The sequence below is a fragment of the Brachyhypopomus gauderio genome, chromosome 18, assembly GCF_052324685.1.
Source record: "Brachyhypopomus gauderio isolate BG-103 chromosome 18, BGAUD_0.2, whole genome shotgun sequence".
NCBI lineage: Eukaryota > Metazoa > Chordata > Actinopteri > Gymnotiformes > Hypopomidae > Brachyhypopomus > Brachyhypopomus gauderio.
In genome coordinates this window covers 4,861,557-4,881,829 of record NC_135228.1, presented here as the reverse complement: position 1 = coordinate 4,881,829, position 20,273 = coordinate 4,861,557, and the positions used below count along the sequence as shown (strand labels likewise).

Here is a 20,273-nt window from a genome sequence, read left to right as displayed (position 1 = left end):
TATTGTCTGGCTCCCCCAAAACTTGCATTTGCGTCACACCTGTCCCCCGCAAATGTTACACCGGAGTTTCGTAGCGAATGTTTCGTAGGGCATACAATTGATTGAAGGAGTATGATATCGTCATATCACAAACCAGGCAAGTAAACATCCATACAGACCAGTACTTGGAGTGATTGGAGAATACAAAGCGATAGACCAAACTCCAGTTCAGTAGCAGGAACCCAGGCGAGTTTAAAAATAATAAATAAAACACTAAAAAAATCAGAGTACTTAAAAGAACTGAAGACAACAATAAATAAATACAAAAACAATTTCACGGTAGGAGAAGCGGCAGCAATACACACCAGCGTATCTCTCACAAACTCTCGAAATCTCTACGGAAGCGCGTAGTGTACTGAAACTGTGTTCACATCACAATCAGCTGACTTGGCTGCACTTCTTTTCAGTGCTGCTGTATGAGAGACACTAGCCAAGTGCCGACTTAAAGTCGACGTTTTGTAGCATCGGCTGGTACATCACCGTATATTTTACCATATATTTTACAAATCGAGCAGCTCATTTCACCGCTATTAGGTTCGAGCCAAGGATATATTCTTGGCCAGTTGGCCTGAAACTTATCTTTGGACTGCTGCTTTAGTTTACTACCGTCACCTGTCTGTGAATCCTGAGGCTTAGTTTTGTCAATGTCATTGTCGCTGCTGTTTGTGCTAGTCCGCTTGGGTTCCGGTGATATTTTCTGAGCGGGTTAAATTTCAGATGATGGAGATTTGTGTTTTAGCCAGCGCTCCATTTTTGCGTGCCTCTAGTTCGTATCAGTGACTGTGTTTGGTTCTGATTTGACTAGGAGAAATGCCTCTAAAGCAGAAGGTTCTCGTAGCTCTGTAGAGGGAGGAAGAGTGAGTGCACCGAGTGCAGCGTCCAATACAGAAGTCGGTCTGTCCGACTATCTGTCCGTCTCACAATACAAACTGAGCTATTGTTTTGCTGAATGTTTTCGCTGTAAATGTGTGCGGGAGTTTCCCGCATTATTAAGGCTAAAATTGCGGGAATCGAAGAAATAGTGCACAATTCCCGCAATCCCGCATTGAAATTCAGGCCCTGTGTATGTATCTATATAGACCATGTATATGCATCTATATAGGCTGTGCATGTATCTATATAGAATATGTGTATGTATCTATAGACTATGTACTGTATATGCATCTGTATAGACTGTGTATACATCTATATAGACTATGTATATGCATCTATATAGACTGTGTATGTATCTATATAGACTATGTGTATACATCAGTACATAATCAATGATGTGAATATTCAGATGTGATCTTCAGTAAATAATCAGTGATGTGTATAAACAGACCTTCACTGAGTGCAGGAGTCTCTGAAGTTCCTCCAGTCTGAACTGGGCTGGTGCTGGAATTGGACTTTTCCTGAACTGGAGGAGACAACAGTGGAAAATCCCAACGTTATTAACATAATCAACTTCATCAAGTATAGAGTAAAAAAGAGGTCCAGACTGTATTCCTGTCCTGTATTCATTTGTTTTCATATTGTAATGTATCAGGTTCATGCAGAGGTATGGGCAGGCACAACTGCAGAGAGAAAACATATTTATTGACATCATGGGAAACAGCGATGATTACGTGCGCGTCTAGGCATATCGCATAAAGAAACGAAAAACAAAACTCTAAACGACGGTATATCATGAAGGAAACATAGGGAAATAGACAACATTGGTTTACTAAAACAACTTAGAGATCTGTGGAAGTAAATCGAACTGATATAAAGTACACAAAACAAAAGCAGAACCAAAAAAGTATCAAACTTACAGGAGGACACGCAAACTAACACATTTATAATATACCAACATGGACACCAGATATATGCATGACACAAAGAAAGCTAAAAAACCAGGAAGCACATAAAAATAAACCAAGGAGCTAGGGAGAATAACAAGGGAGAAAGGGAGACAACCAACCCAGAAACAGAGAAGGCAGGGAACTAACTATGGGAGAGGATATCGAGCCGACAGAGCATGAGAGAAATACGGGTTAGCAAACACAAAGACCGACAAGGACTGGGGAAGAACTAAGGGTTGTTCGGTTTGTTCATTCTAGTGGTTACTCTCGCCTGTTCTGTGTTACCCTACCTTGTTTCGTTATTGTCTACCTTTAATATTTGGACTGCCTTCCTATTACGACTCCTGCCTGACTAAATTACCCTGAGTTTGGTATTCCCTTTAATAAATCTTGCTCTCCTCAGCGTTTCTGTCTACCTCCTCGCTACGCAGCGCACGCTGCGTTACATAATAACCAACCATATGAGGACACAGCGAAGGAGCGAGACTCTGGTGAGTTCAATCGCTGTAATGAGATGTGTGTGTGTGTGTGTATCTATCTATATATATATATATATATATATATATATATATATATATATATATATATATATATATATAGCTTGTTGTCTCCGGTCCGCTTCCAACGTTCCGGCGAGGGTGCGAGTTATTTAGCTGTCTTTTCTGTCTCCACAGCTGGCTCCGGGACACCTGTAGCAGCGCCGGCGTGGACTACATCGACAACTGGGAGAGTTTCCGAGAGCATCCATCACTCTACCGCCGAGATGGACTTCACCCCAGTCACCTAGGCTCGGCAGTCCTCTCCAGGAACATCCAGGACGTGCTACGCCGGGCCTGACCAGCCACAACAAACCACGCAAATCAGCTAAGTAGAACTTACTTCCCTAACTACCAAACCATTGAGACTGTGTCTGTTAGCCGTGGCAGGTATAAGAATAACAGGGCGATATGTTTTAAAAATCTAATTAAAATTAAATTAAATAATCAACATGAAGTGAGCAGCAATATTAAGCTAAGGATAGGACTTCTAAACATTAGATCGCTTGCATCAAAAGCTGTGATAGTAAACGAAATAATCTCAGATAACAGACTAAATGCACTCTGTTTAACAGACATGGGCTAGAGTAGACGAATATGTAAGTTTTAATGAAGCAGCTCCTCCTGGATACAGTTATGTTCATCAGCCCCGTATCACAGGGTGTGGAGGTGGAGTACCCACAATATATGACACAGATATAGGTTTTACTGTAAAACCAACCACCTCTATTAACTCATTCGAGGCTTTGATAGGTGAAATAGGCAATAATCTTATAGGCAATAAAACAAAGCTTAAATTAGTGACCATCTATCGATCGCCGGGTCCCTACTCAGAATTTCTTCAGGAATTTGCTGAGTTTCTTTCGGAACTAGTCTTAACCATTGAGAGATTTTTAATTGTGGGTGATTTCAACATTCATTATGAAAATGAATCAGACCCACTGAAAATCGCGTTCGATTAAATCCTAGATTCAGTAGGTATAGCCCAAAATGTGACGGGGCCTACCCACCGCTGTAAACACACCTTAGACTTAATACTTACTTACGGATTTAACATAGAACATTTGGCAGTCATCCCCCAAAACGACGCCATTTCAGATCATTTCCTACTAATATATGAAATAGCTTTATACGGTGTACATCAGATGCGCTATATAAAAACCACGCGCACTATCACATCCAACACTGCAGCAACATTTATAAACGTACTACCAGAGCTACCGAACACTATGCCACTGCAGCCCAATGAATTAGAACAGGCAACACAACAGTTTTATTCCACACTCAGCAATACCTTAGACAGTGTAGCGCCAGTTAAAACAAAATTAATTAGGGAAAAAAAGCTTTCTCCATGGTATGACGACCACACTTGTCTTCTAAAACAGGCAGCTCGAGCAGTGGAGCGCAAATGGAGATCCACCTCACTAGAAGTGTTTAGAATCGAATGGAAAGACGCCATAATCAAATATAAACATGCCCTAATAAAAGCTAGAGCCTCATACTATTCGACACTAATAGAAAACAACAAAAATAACCCTAGATTTCTTTTCGTGACGGTATCTAAACTAACAAGAAATATCAATGACACTAGTTCTAATACAGCACTTACACACACTAGCGATGAATTTTAAAACTTTTTTAATAATAAAATAGATAATATCCGACTACAGAGTCAAAACACATCGCAGCCTAACCTCCAATCCAACCCCAGTAGTTTAGTTATTAGTAACTATGCATCCAAAAATATTACTGAGCTAAATGGCTTCGATCCTATAACACAAAAAGAGCTCACAACACTGATTAATTTGTCTAAGCCCACATCATGTATATTTGACCCAGTTCCAACCTGTCTATTTAAAGACCTACTCCCAGCCATTGCTAGGCCCTTACTTAATATGATTAACTCTTCCCTTAACCTAGGGTACGTGCCCAAACAATTAAAATGCGCCGTAATTAGACCCTTGATTAAAAAAATCTCGATCCACAGATTCTAGCCAACTATAGACCCATTTCTAATCTCCCATTTATCTCTAAAATTCTAGAAAAAGCAGTTTCCAATCAGTTAAACCACTATCTCCAATCAAATAATATCCATGAAAAGTTCCAATCAGTATTTAGACCAAACCACAGCACTGAAACAGCGTTACTCAGGATAGTGAACGATTTACTAATATCGGCCGATAACGGGCTCGTCTCGTTCGTTATACTGTTAGATCTTAGTGCAGCTTTCGATACTGTAGACCACAACATTTTGCTGGATAGACTAGAAAACACGGTAGGTATTAAAGGAGTCGCACTCTCCTGGTTTAGATCATATCTGACCGACCGCTTCCAATGTGTAAGTGTTAATAATAAAACATCTAAATCTGTTCAGGTTAAATATGGTGTCCCACAAGGGACAGTCCTAGGACCACTTCTATTTACACTTTACATGTTACCCTTAGGCGAGATTATGCATAAGCACGACATCAGTTTCCACTCCTACGCAGACGACACTCAGCTATATTTATAGCCCAATGATTTAGGCGTAAACAGTAAAATCGAGAAATGTGTAGAGGAGATAAAACATTGGATGGCGTATAACTTTCTAGCACAAAATCCCAATAAAACAGAGCTAATAATAGTCGGGTCTAGGGCCGCGAGAGACAAGATACGTAATGTAGCATTGAATCTACATTCTTTTACTATAACCCCCAGCGCAGAGGTAAAGAACTTAGGCGTCACAATAGACCCAGATCTCTCATTCGATACACACATTATTAATATAACTAGGGTAGCGTTCTTTCACTTACGCAACATTGCTAAAATTAGAAACATATACTACAATACTAGTGATGTGGAAAAACTAATCCATGCATTCATATCCTCTCGTTTAGATTATTGCAACAGTCTCCTGGCTGGATGCTCTGGTAAATCAATAAACAAACTCCAGCTGGTTCAGAACGCAGTAGCACGAGTTTTAACAAAAACTAAAAAGTTTGATCACATTAGTCCCGTACTATCGTCATTACACTGGCTGCCAATTAGATTCCGTATTGACTATAAAATACTTTTATTAACATATAAAACACTGTACGGCTTAGCTCCAGACTATCTTAGTGAACTTATTGAACAATATAACCCAGCGCGTTCACTTCGCTCGCAGGACGCAGGGTTATTAACTGTTCCTAGGGTCAAAAAGATCACAGCAGGTGGAAAAGCCTTATCTTTTAAAGCTCCACAATTGTGGAATAATCTTCCTGCCTCTATTCGGGACTCAGACACGGTCTCAATGTTTAAATCTCGACTAAAAAGTTATCTGTTTACTTTGGCCTTTGATTAATCTGTTACATATTTACCACATCACATATCTTTTTTACTCCAAGGTTCACCTGGGGAGTAACACTGCAGTCGGAGCCTAAAATACCAGCATCACTGCTCCGACACGGAATGAAAGCCTGGCGTTCATCAACAGACATTTACAGTGACAATATCAAAACCCAGAACTTTCATTTCTACCTAGTCATTTTTACTTAGTCTGATTGTGTGATTTGTGTGTGACTTGTGTATTTGTCTGTATTTGTGTAATTTGTGTGTTAACGGGCCGCCCAATGGAGGATGGGTTCCCTTTTGAGTCTTGGTTCTCCCGAGGTTTCTTCCTTTTCCCCTCCATCATAGGGAGTTTTTCCTCACCACTGTCGCCTTTGGCTTGCTCATTAGGGTTCTGGACTCATGTCAGGAATGTCACCTGATTGCGCCTAGTCTCAGCTGTTGCCTATCACCACGCCCACATTCCTGGCATATTTAATCACTCCCATCCCACTTCCTAGACGTGAAGTATTGCCGACTATGTTGACTACCGAGCGTTATATTCTGGCTGTTCTCCTTCTGTGTACCGACCTCTGCTTGTTCCCTAGACCTCCTCTCCTGCCTGACCCACGGATACCTCCCGGACTCTGCTTACCCCCTACGACCTCGGACTGGAACGACTACCGCAACACAACGACACGCGCTTACACCTACACCATTCAAAATAAAACATTGAGCTTTTGCACCAGGATCCCTCTCCGTGTCTTCCATTCATTACAACTCATAGTATTGTTAACCTTGTAAATCCTGTAAAGCTGTTTTGTGACAACTTGAGTTGTTAAAAGCGCTATACAAATAAACTTTGATTTGATATTTTATTTAAAATAATAAACACCCTTGAGCCAGTGTGGCTTTGGACATAAATAATGCCGTGTTGTTTGCTGAGATGGATAAATAATGTCTAGCTCTTATTTATGCATAAATCAACAATATAATTTGTAGTGCCTTTATGAGAGAGAGAGAGAGAGAGAGAGAGAGAGAGAGAGGTGTGCGGGAAAGACAATGTAAGAATGCTTTGAAAAATAGATGTAGTAATAGATGTTTTATAGATGTGTTAATAGTTTATTTTTGCCAATTTTTGTCAATTTGATTAAGAATAAACTAAATCAAATCAATATTTGGTGTGATCACCTTATGTCTTCAATTCTTCTAGAAACACTTGCACAGTCAGACATTTTGTAGAATTATAGTCTCCTTAATCTTAGAAATTAAGATTCACCAGTATGATATTTATATTCATGAACCTCGTATGTATAACCAGTAATTATAAATAAATATTAATTGTGATCTCTGATTGATGTTCAATCTAAGCATTCAGATTCATCTCTTACCTCCACATGGAAAGATCAATGTCACTGGTGCATGAAAGTGACTCCCATGGATCTGAGGAGCACAGATGTTCCCTCCTGTGTGAGCTTTGATGTTGGTCTGATCTGTGACGTTGTCCTGGGCTGTGATGTTGGTCTGATCTGTGATGTCCTGGATTGGTGTGGAAGCCTCCATCTTCTATTCAGGTGTTACTTCATGAAAACCACTAAACATCACAGTTTGATGTCATTACTGGTAGAGGATTTACTGAACTCAGTGAGTCCTACTAAATAATTTATTTAAAATAATGTAATGGTTCACAACATACCTACATCATCTAATACACTTGCATGACAATATGAACCCAAAGTAGAATATGAATATTTCTTAGTATTCTGTCTTTTTAGTTTACAACACATATGCTCATTCTCCTTGTATAGCAGTGAGACTCTTGCACATGTTAAATAGCACCACTCAGAGAAGGTCGCAGGCCAGTGTGTCTCATATTCAGTCTATTTATTGATGGAAATCTGTAGTTTGCATTATTAAACAATTATTACATAGTAATGGAAACAGTATATTTGTATAATTAAATAATTACTGATCTGTGTAATTAAATGCACAGAGCAGGGGTTATTCAGTCAGTCTGTTTGTGAGCAGGTTCATATTATTGGTGCAGACATAAAAACACATAATACACTAATCCAAAGGCAATTTTACAAATACAATAAATTAATTCAGAACCCATCAAATGATGTTTAAAATAATCTTTTATATTTAGGACTCGAGGTGGGTAGGAACGCGTTACATTTACTCAAGTAGCTTTTTGGACAAAAATGTACTTGTGAGAGTAGTTTTAGTGGTGGGACTTTAACACGTTAATTTCATAATACAGGAAAATTAACGCACTAAAAAAATGAACGCATTTGAACGCATTTAACGCATGAGACACTTTCGCACCGTGGAATGTTTCTCAGTGCACGAGTTCCAGACATACAGATTATATGGACGCACAATAAGATGAGCATGATGGAGATGACTGAAGAGGCTACGCTGGTGGATGGGAAATTTAAATATAAGAAACTTCCAGATGGAAGTACAAACAAAAATAGTGTTATTTACACTTTATACAGGAAGCAGTTCGCTTATCACAGGAGCACTTCCACCCTTCGTTACCACCTCAACACAAATCATGTTGGAGCTAACGCGCAGGTCAGTAATGATAACTTAGCTGCTAAATGTATTACTAGTGCGATAGGGTGACCAAACGTCCGTATTTCCCGGGACATGTCCGTATTTCACATCCTGTCCCGGGCGTCCCGGGTTTTTTTTAAGTGAGGAAATGTCCTGGTTTTATTATGGAATTACCTTCATTGGACCATTAAGACTGGATTAAACTTTCGTGAGTGGCCGTAGCGCGCGACTCTGCACGCGTTTATGTGACGCGTCACATTATTTGTGTTGTTCGCTCTCTGTGGTCGAAAATAAAAACTTACAAGATGTACGCACATTGCGTCAACTGATGCAAGTTACGAACTGCCGTCCAGAAAGACAATGTCACAATGTTATTGTGAAGAGCGCCACAAATGTGGCTCTGACTGGGGATCACTGGACCTCTGTTAGCAACAAGAATTATCTTGGTGTGACAGCTCATATTATAGATGATGAATCTATAGATGATGAAGATCCAGTCATTTGCTTTGAGCATGCAGAAGACCACTTCTAGGCACTATGGAGATGCCTATGGCAGAGGCCTGGGAAATTAAAGAAAAATATACCATCTAAAATGGTATTTAAAAACATCTTCTGATTTACTTCAATTCTTCTAATATCCTGAGCAAAACTCCCAAAATGAAACAACATTTTTGGTGAGAATTTCCAGTGTTCTGAACTGTTTTCTGCACTCATATATTGGTCTGTGTAGTAGACTGGTGGAAAAATAAACAAGATGTTGAAGTTTATGATTATGTTCATTGATTCATTCATCATTCAAACTTAAAATAGTATTTCTCATGTTAAATACTAAAATGCGATTAAAATGTGATTCATTTCGATTTTTTAATCGCGGCCCACCTCTAGTTTTAATACGAAAGACTTCTACTTTTACTTGAGTAAATATGTGGTGAGAAAAATGCGACTTTTACTCCGTTACAATTGGATTTTTGCTGCGCACCACCGTTAATTTAGTATTGTAAATAATTAGTGTTTTCAGTGAGAAGATTGACCAACGTCTTGTCACGTGAGTATGTGTGACCAATCAAATGAAACCGGTCAGTCACGTGATTGCTTACGCAAACTTTCTCCACCAGTAGCAAGAAAGTGACAGAAAAACCTCCCGAGCATCCGTGGCCTCATACAGCCAATGTTTACATTACAAATGTGTAATAAGGACAGTTATATAATGTGCTGTCAGTTGTGTCTACCAAAACTTCAGCATTTTCAGCCTACAAGAACTCGATATCAAATTTGAGGAAATATGTTGCAATAAGTTTGCCGTATGTACAATTTTGACTACTTTGTGTAATGCTATATCTCTTTTACAACTGGAGGCATTATTTTGTATGATGTAATTATTAAATGTAACACAGTGTAATTGTAACGTTTGTCGGAGGCAGGAGTGATGCAATTGCAATTGAATGAATATTTATTGAAAGGGGAATGACAAAGCACTAGACAGACACAGAATACAGATTGGAACTATGCTAAACAATGAAGGGCTAATATTACAGAACGGTACTACGTGGAAGTTGTCCGCTATCTCAGGGATGGAGGATTCCCGATCCATACGCAGCATATAGGCGCATAGGGGGTCCTGCTCCATTAGCTCGAGGTTGGCGGTGGCTTGGCAACACTGGCCAGGAGAAGAGGCACGATGGCGCCGCTTGCTGGTTCGATTGCCCTTCTTTGGCCGGGTTCTGTAACCTGGCATCGTGTCTCACAACGGCTCGTCGTCCTGTGACATTGGGAGGCGGCAGACGGACGAGACACAGATCCGCTGGTTGCGACAGACGTCACTTTTATTTCTATTACAAATAGCGCCTATAGCGCACGAAGAACAAGAAACAGGCACAACAACGAGTAAACTGTAGACAACGACGAGCTCAGGACACTGCGCGAGTGTCACGTCTAGCCCCTCCCTGGTCCCGCCTAGCTTCCCCATTCCCATTGTTTCTCCCTCTGTCTGTCACGCCCTTGTCGTTAGTGCACGCACCTGAGTCTCGTTACACTCCCCTGTTCCAGAGTATATTATCCCTTCTGTTTCAGTCCTCCGTGTCGGTCATTGTTTGTAAGTGAATCCCACTGTGTTTTCCTTGCTCTTTCCTACTCGCTTGTATTCATGCTGTGTTCCTGTTCCTTGCCTGGTCTCTTCTGTTTATATGTGTCGATGTTTCTCCTTGCCCTGCTTTCGATGTTAATTCACTGTTTTATTTTGCTTAGTGGTCTGGTCTAGCCCTGTGCCTTATGCCTCCCGTTTCCTCTGTTTCCTGGTTCAGATCTTTAGAGTCCGTTGCGTGTTCTTATTTAGTTAACGTTGTCCTGTCCTGTCTAGCTCTCGCTTACTTTTCTTTAGTGTTGTAGCCCTTGAAGTCTTGTAGTCCCCTTGGTTTGTCTTAACATGTTGTATAGATGTTCCTGTCTATAGCGTGAGTTTACTGTGATTATGTACGTTGTTCCGTTTGTGCTATTACGTGTTCGATAGCTTTCTGGCATGTTTTATGGCATGTTTTTCATGATGTAATTTACTGACATGAGATAGTAGGCTACTCTGCATTTACTCACTACTTGAGTAGCTTTTAATCAAAGTACTTTTTTACTTTTACTCAAGTAAATTTTTGGAAGCATACTTTTACTTGAGTAAAATTGTTGAATACTATACCCACCTCTGTTTAAGACTAATGAGAAGCTAAGAACGGGTAAATTAATTTACTGATAATGATATGTCCTCATTAGCTCCTCACCTTCAGATGATGGTATATCTCTCCTCATTTGCTCCTCCCCTACTGATGAGGGTAAACCTCTCCTCATTAGCTCCTCCCCTACTGATGATGGTATATCACTCCTTATTATTGATCAGTATGTAAAAATGTAATGCCTGTTTTTTTTTCATATGGCATGTTGAACAGATCTGAACAAATCCATTAACAAATTAACACATTTACAAATGAGTCAAATGTCAACAGAGTACACAACTGTAGGTGAAATTAAAACATTAAACATTAAAGTTGGGAAGTAATGATTCATCACTGTATCATCTCACTCTGACCTATAGAAGTAATGATTCATCATTTTGTAATCTCCCTCTGACTTTGAGGAGAAATTATTCATCACTCTATGATCTCCCTTTGACCTTGAGAAGAACATCAGCTCACTTTAAGAAGATTTATCTGGATCTTGGGCAGAGCAAGAGGCTACAGAACGTAACATTTGTTGCATTTTAACATTTCATAATTAAATACGATTTAACGTAAAATCAGTATCACTTTGTGCACCTCCATATGAGACAGTAGTTACAGTCAGCAGGTCTACAGGCAGCTTTGGTCAGTCACAGCAGAGACTGAATCTCTACTTTGACGTGAACTGTTGTCTCTCATCACTCACAATAGTCCAACATCCTCACCACCTTTAAACTGATAGTGTGGTCATGTACTACATGATTATTACACTGGAATAACAAAGAAAAATGTATTTACACATTATAAAGTGTGTAAATTATAATAACTATATCATGTAATGTGGTGTGTGAAATGACAAACATTGTCTGTACTGGAGTGTCTCCTTCTATCAGGATCATCAAGACTATTAATGTTGGTCTGTACTGGAGTGTCTCCTGCTATCAGGATCATCAGGACTAATAATGTTGGTCTGTACTGGAGTGTCTCCTCCTATCAGGATCATCAGGACTATTAATGTTGGTCTGTACTGGAGTGTCTCCTCCTATCAGGACCATCAGGACTATTAATGTTGGTCTGTACTGGAGTGTCTCCTCCTATCAGGATCATCAGGACTATTAATGCTGGTCTGTACTGGAGTGTCTCCTCCTATCAGGATCATCAGGACTAATAATGTTGGTCTGTACTCGAGTGTCTCCTCCTATCTGGATCATCAGGACTAGTAATGTTGGTCTGTACTGGAGTGTCTCCTCCTATCGGGGTCATGAGGACTATTAATGTTGGTCTGTACTGGAGTGTCTCCTCCTATCAGGACCATCAGGACTATTAATGTTGGTCTGTACTGGAGTGTCTCCTCCTATCAGGATCATCAGGACTAATAATGTTGGTCTGTACTGGAGTGTCTCTTCCTATCTGGATCATCAAGACTAGTAATGTTGGTCTGTACTGGAGTGTCTCCTCCTATCGGGATCATCAGGACTATTAATGTTGGTCTGTACTGGAGTGTCTCCTCCTATCAGGATCATCAGGACTATTAATGTTGGTCTGTACTGGAGTGTCTCCTCCTATCAGGATCATCAGGACTATTAATGTTTGTCTGTACTCAAGTGTCTCCTCCTATCTGGATCATCAGGACTAGTAATGTTGGTCTGTACTGGAGTGTCTCCTCCTATCGGGATCATCAGGACTATTAATGTTGGTCTGTACTGGAGTGTCTCCTCCTATCAGGACCATCAGGACTATTAATGTTGGTCTGTACTGGAGTGTCTCCTCCTATCAGGATCATCAGGACTATTAATGTTGGTCTGTACTGGAGTGTCTCCTCCTATCGGGATCATCAGGACTAATAATGTTGGTCTGTACTGGAGTGTCTCCTCCTATCTGGATCATCAGGACTAGTAATGTTGGTCTGTACTGGAGTGTCTCCTCCTATCGGGATCATCAGGACTATTAATGTTGGTCTGTACAGTAGTGTCTCCTCCTATCAGGACCATCAGGACTATTAATGTTGGTCTGTACTGGAGTGTCTCCTCCTATCAGGATCATCAGGACTATTAATGTTGGTCTGTACTGGAGTGTCTCCTCCTATCAGGATCATCAGGACTAATAATGTTGGTCTGTACTGGAGTGTCTCTTCCTATCTGGATCATCAAGACTATTAATGTTGGTCTATACTGGAGTGTCTCCTCCTATCAGGATCATCAGGACTATTAATGTTGGTCTGTACTGAAGTGTCTCCTCCTATCAGGATCATCAAGACTATTAATGTTGGTCTATACTGGAGTGTCTCCTCCTATCAGGATCATCAAGACTATTAATGTTGATCTGTACTGGAGTGTCTCCTCCTATCAGGATCATCAGGACTATTAATGTTTGTCTGTACTCGAGTGTCTCCTCCTATCTGGATCATCAGGACTATTAATGTTTGTCTGTACTCGAGTGTCTCCTCCTATCAGGATTATCAGGACTATTAATGTTAGTCTGTACTGGAGCGTCTCCTCCTATCAGGATCATCAGGACTATTAATGTTGGTCTCCTCCTCCCATGACATCCACTTTCCAATCTCCAATCTGGCGCTTCAACCCTGTTATTTAAATCCTGTGCTGCTCTCACGCACAAACCAAACCTTTGCCTTTAATATCAGTACCAAACACTTCATCTCTATGTGTGAGACATGTATGTCTCCATGCACATTGTCCCTTCGACACGTTACATTACATGCTGATAAAACAGGCTAAAATATATTTAAAACAAGGTTCTTCGGCAAAAAATATTTACCACACCTCTCCTCCATAGACCACAACTCTCTACATGTAACTCCACAGGCCACAACTCTTTCCAAGTGACTCTTTCCACTGAAACCCTTGGTCATGTTTTTTTGTGAAACAACTTGTGCACCCTGTGGTTTCTCTTCACTAATTAAACTAGTAATCATTAACATTCTTGTGATGTGGCCTCACTAAACACTTTCCATATGAGTCACCTCACCCAAGCTCTGCTCTTTGCACCTGTGTCCTCTACTATGACACGTACACTTTTTTTATTTTATTTTGGAGCACTTCAGCAAATTAAAGATAAAATTAAACGTTTTAACTTTAATGATGCAAAATCCATTCAAAGTGTACCTTCACCACTCTTCATCACACAATATAGGCTACTCTATATTTAAAAAGTAGCCACATTTACCACACGTTCTTCTGTTTGTTTCATTTTGTAGGGTTTATGTTTGTTTTACTGCATTACTTGCTCGTGTTTGTTAAGTAAACTTTACTTTGTAATTATAAGTTTAGTAAAAGTACGTGTCTACACCAAAACGTGAAAGAGTCCGTTTTGGTGTTTTATTGGCCTTGCCTGCGGAGAAAAAAGTGCGAATAGCTTGAAACAGCTCAACTAAAACAAACTCGCATCCCTCTCTCATGCCACAACGCCACTACTTAATCAACACGGAATCATTAGTCTTGTTCATAATCCTCTCCAGCTTCTTTACGTCGGTGATCCGTGGCCACAAAATTCAGAGGAACAAGCCAAACTTCACAACTTCAGTATAATCTTACTACGCGATGTTATTACAAGTCTTCACCACTTCCATTTTTCACATCTTGCTCTTTATCACATAATCCTACAGAAATGTTCTTTGTATGGTTTCCTCGTATTGCTCTTAAATAACAGTTACGATTAAGAAACTCACCTAGTTTCTCTCCTGAAGATGTAGAAACGCTTCACAAAAAAATGGAGCGCTGGAATTTTTACTTTCACTTTACTGTAACGTTGTGGGAATTGGGATTGGACACAAACGCGATAAAGGGCTGGCGCATAATTTAACGGAGCTAGCCTCCTCTATATGAACAGCCCGCATACGGAGACTGCGTACTTTACTAGGCATAATGAGACACTCAAGAAGACTAACAGATACGAACGCTGAAACAGACAGAGCAAACAACAACAGAGCAAAGAGCAAAACAGAGCAAAGAACAAGAACTAGGACGTACTAAGAATTAACACAGATTACACTTTTAGAAATAGTCAAAGTACGTAAGGACATGATACAAGGCTGACTAATACAAGGGCGAATACTCACAGGACTTTAAGTCAAACTCGAAACGCGGAATCGAGCTGAATCGATTTATTTGAATCACGGTGTTCCGAACACTGCTTCGAAGTCCGTATCAAAGGGGGAAAGTCACGTGACGGTTAAAAAACTGGGTTCGTTACGTCACGTAGTTTCGATACGTTTCGAATCTTTTTGCGCGTTTTTGTCCGCACTTAAGTTCAAGCAGCTGGTCTGAGATCAGAATGTTTACTGATTACTTGTAATCTGTTGTGATTACAACTGATTACTTGTAATGTTTAATAAATAAATGATTACACAAGCATTTATCTACCTTACAATGTAAAATGAATAATGTGAGCTATATAAATCCACTGACTAACAGTGTATCATAATGAAAAATACATCTTAATAACAATTAAAACAACCCTGTTCTCTGCAAAATGATATGGTTTTTATGACTAAAATTTACTTAGGGACACAATATGCTATGGGGGAATATTTCATATCATTAAAAAAAACACATTACTTCTGTTTCTGTTAAGAAGTTGTGGATTTAGTCCCTGGTTGCCCACTATATGTCACTGTGGCGTGTGATGATTTGAACGTTTCGCTAGATCAAATAATTTTCCGAATCAATTGGTTCATTTGATTAGATCTCCCAAAAGCCCCACTTTTACCATCACTACTTAAAAACATTTAAACAACACCAAAACAACTAGAGAAACTGAACCGAAACAACCAGACCAGAAGCAGTGTGTGTTATTTGCACCTGGGTGTACATAGCAGTGTGTGCTATTTGCACCCGGGTGCAAATAGCACACACTATTGCATATACTCGAGAGCAAATAGCATCTGCCCTAAATGTTTCCTTAGGTTTGTCATAGATTGCTTCGACGTGGACAACTTCTTGGTAGCCGGCAAACACTGTTTGCATTGGACTAGAGGTGTATTCAACTAAGGATTTTCATAGTCGAATCTGATTCGTCAGATTTTCCCTTTAGTCGACTAATAGTCGAATCAGGGTTTTGTTTTTTGTTTTTTATCTAGAGCACCTTAAACAGGATCGCGTTCTCATTCGGGACTTTTTTCCACTTCAAAGTAAAAACCTAAAACACTCAGATAAATGAATAAACATGGTAGGTTGTCTTTATTCAGCTTTTATTTATTTACTTTTTTTTAATGAAACGTTAGAGAACATTAACCGTCAGTGCACATGGAACTGTCAGACAAGCACTGTGCAAAATGTCAAAAATATTTTGAATAAAAGATGCCTGCCTAAAAATATTTTTTAAATTGCCACACAACAGCAAAAAAATTATAAGGAAAGGTTCAAGTAACGGGGTTTAAAAAGTGTCGTGGAAATTTTCTAATAAATGGATGAGGACTCAGACGTGGTTAAATGATTAATTTATTACAAAAATATAAATATATATAAATAGGACAAAGACAGATACAAGACAGACACAGACAGACACAGACATGAGAGTCTCATTCAAGCATGACAACTCTGAAGGCAGGGGGGCGCTCTCCCTGCTTATATACAATCTTAAACACATTTCAGCCGTTCTAACAGCAGGTTATCTTTAGCACAGCATGTTCCAAAACATAGGCGTCCAGCAGGCTACTTTGTCTCACATGTGTGTATCTCCTAATATGGACTTCCCTAGAGTTAGCGGAAGCAACTGATGTATCAGTTGAACACAGAGAAAGCTAAATGACCCAAGACTAGTAGCCTAGTGACTACCAGTTAACAGAGTGCTCTTACCCTCAGCACTCTCCCTGACCTGGGTCACGTATAGCACACATGCATAATATGAACTAAACATGGTTACACTGAATCACACTATTTCATTATTGTAGTCCTTCTGCTTAGTCAGAATGGACATGTCCTAAATCATAAAGTTCATAATGATCTCTTATAATAACTAAACATGATCTAATCAATGATGATTAGTCAATAATCAATCATTTCTCTCACAAAAGCAAACAACAACAAAAAATGTTTATAGGCCTACTGTCACGTATGGCTACGCCCTCTCTCCTAGCTGTCACTCTGGGTTCCCTCGAGTCTGTTTTCCTTGCCCATTGATCCCGCCCTGCTTGTCTGTAGCCCCGGTTTCTGTCTGTCTGCCACACCCGTGTCATCATCGTCCTCACCTTGTCTGTCTTGTTAGTTCTGTGTTCATATAGTCCCTGTGAATCCCCAGTCTGGTTATCTGTGGTTTTGTTCTCTTTGTGCTGTTAGCCTGTTGTCATTCCAGTTCGTAAGTTCGCTCTTTTGTGTTCTCCGTCATCCATGTTTATCTCTGCCTGTTCCGTGTTTCTCCGTTGTGTTTAGTTACCTTGTCCTAGTAGTAGTGATGGCAAACCGAAGCTTTGTGAAGCACTGAAGCTTTCCTCCGAAATGAGTTGAAAAAAGGTTCCTTACTCGAAGCTTCATGCCACAGTGCACAGTACCGGCATCTGGTGGCCAAAACCATGAAGTGCTTCATGTATCTTGTGGTTTGAAGACAAGGGATAGGCCGTAAGGTGAACCTCGAAAAGTCCTTCAGAAAAGAAATTCCGCTCCGCGCTCTCTGTACCATACACGCTTCAGCTCATAAAAATAACGAGTTATGTTGAGGTTACAGTGGCGTGCACAGACATTTTGGGGGGCAAGTGCTGGGGGAGGGACTTTTTAGCGCACTTGGAACAATTCATTATGTGGTAGAGTGAGATTGTTGGGGCAATCTCACTAATTCCCTCCCTAATTATAAATTGCGGTGGAGCCGTGCGAGTCGCGGGGCAGGTTTATCCTGGCGTTGTAAATAGCGGGGGTGTGGTTACTGGGGCAGACTCTCTTCTGTCATCCCGCTTCTCCAGCACCTTTAGTGGTGCCAAGTTATTGTTGTTGGGCCTGGCTTCCTTTGGTGGACCAGCTTAATACCGTCGGGGTATGGCGCTTCTTTTGGCGTCTGTTTATCGGTGAGTGCGGTGCGCTGAGAACTAACATGCTCTGCTGTTTCGTCACAGTTCGGTGGGCGCGTCATGAGAATTACTGCGCTGATCTACCACGGGTGGGCAGTTGCTATATGCCCTTTGAGAACAACCTGGTTAGGTAAGGTAGGCCTGCTGATTATCGGCACTTTTAATGAAGGGATTTGTTTTTAATTCATTTTCCTTTGTTAGTCATCACGCTGTTCTGAAGAATTCGCAGTGGCTGTCGGAGCAATGAGCGGATTCCAGTCATAAGGGGGAAAGAAGACAACAGCATTATAGACTTTTGCCCAAGGATAGTTTGCTGCATGGTTCCAGTAGCCAGCAGTGCTGCTGTTTTGTTTTGCTTTGATTCGTTTTATTCAGTTTTGTTTTGTGCTGTGTTTTGTTTGGGGGCGTTTGTGATTCATGTTGTCCAAGTGATCGTGTGTTTCGTGTTTTCTATTTGTTTTTTTGCTACGTTTTTAGGCTTAGTTTGGCGGCAACTTTTTTCTTAGTTTACATGTTTGATTTGGTTGAGCGTGTGGTTTTTATTTCTTTATCCCTTTTCCGTTTGCAGTGATTTGGTGGTGTGATTCCTTTCGTGGTTTCTATAAATAGTGTTGGTGCCAAACTGCACTGCAAAGCGTTTGGTTTTTCATGTTGTGTTTGTGAAGGGTGTTGTGTTGGTGTGTTTGTGAGGAACTTTTTCTTTTTGTCTACTTATTGGTCCTCTCATTGTCGGGGTTTTGTTTAATTATTTGATTGTTTGTGCAGGGCAGGAGCTGCAGGCCGGACAGAGGCAGATGTCCCAGGTGGTGGAATCTCGTGCACGGGTTTGGTAGGGAGTGAAGAGTATTGAGTGTGAAGTGTGGTCACGGTGAGCGTACAGTATAGAGGTGATCCGCTAGCTCCCATCTTAATTACCAAGGCCGCAGCCCTGTTCCCTCTTGTTTTACTTGTCATTGTGAGTCTGTGCAAATTATATATTTTTATATGATCCATAAAGAGTGATCAAATTATATTTTTATATTAAAGAATTTATTGGAACTACCTCTCTGGTCCAGTGGTCTTGAACTTGTGTCCTTTTCTTTAATGGTCTTAGTTGGTGCTGAGGCTTTCATTTGCCCCAGTATAATTCCTTGGGGTGAAATTCCCCTAGGTGGCGTAGTCGTGCATCTTCTTTTTGGGTTTTGTTAGTTCTGCTTGCCACAATTATAAAAAAAATTACAAGCGCATGTTGAATGAAATTTGACTTATTAGTAACATTCTCTAAACGTGAGTTTTCAATGGAAAAAGTCACACCGCCAACTGATAAAATCCATATCCAATATTAACTATATAGTCATTGTTAAGTCCTTCAGTTAACTTCTGTTTACCCTCCACTGTCTGCAGGCATTGTTGCATATATTTTGCAATTAGTCAATCAATATAGGCCTACAATTAAGACAGTAAAAAGACCAAAAAGTAGGAGAAGGAGTTATAGGCTACTGAGTGTTGCCATTACATGAATGCAGATGGGCATTTTTCACAGGTAATGGGGAACTTCCCGTTTCTTCTTTCACAAACGAATGTGTTAATTTATGTTGCCTAACAAAACCTATACAACAGAAAACGTTCAGCTTAACACATAGATTTGCAAACTCTACCTTAATTTGTATGTGGTCGTCCTCACGTTATCTATCATTGATTTGGGCTAGTGCGACTAGTTTATCACGTGACCACCGGCTAAAAATGCTTAGTAGTTTGATGCTGTATGAGACATTTTACTGCACAACAAAATGATTTCACGTTGGGCTTAGAGGGCAAACGGTACGATTTGACTTGATGTGTATGTGACCTGGCTGGTGGGGCACGGGGGAAGAAGTCTATCTGTGAGCGTGTGTGCTGTGCTGAAGACGCTTCCTTCCACTCGCTGAACTGAACTGCTGCTGCAGCGCATCTGGTGTTAAAGGAAGAGAGAGGTCGGGTGTGTGCGATGTGGTGGCTCATTTCAGGGCATTGTTTTTAATCGCTCAGGTTTCCAAAAGATCATTTCAAACCGACCTCAGTAAAATGATAATAATAAACGAAGTTTAAAAGGGCACTTTCGTTGATAAAGGGCAGAGTTGGTGAGGTCTATGTGTGCACACCACTGCGCACACATCATTTAAAAATATTTATTAACAGAAATTAGGATGATTTTATTTGACAAAAGGTTACATATAACGAAAACAAAGACATTTATATAACAACTAATGCGTAGCAGCATCCTTGGGCACCCCCATGCAGTTAGAATGGTACATTCGACTATGACGTTCATAGTCGACTAGCGGGTATAGTC

General features: G+C 40.3%; 1 long non-coding RNA gene across 1 annotated transcript; it reads right to left on the bottom strand.

Annotated features, from left to right (window-relative positions):
- Nucleotides 1–1,355: 1,355 nt before the first annotated feature.
- Nucleotides 1,356–15,108, bottom strand: LOC143482227 (uncharacterized). Its single transcript, XR_013122169.1, has 3 exons — nt 15,023–15,108; nt 7,078–7,280; nt 1,356–1,438 (listed from the first exon to the last, which is right to left on the bottom strand). It is a non-coding gene; the product is annotated as an uncharacterized LOC143482227 (long non-coding RNA).
- Between the last annotated feature and the right edge of the window lie 5,165 nt (nt 15,109–20,273).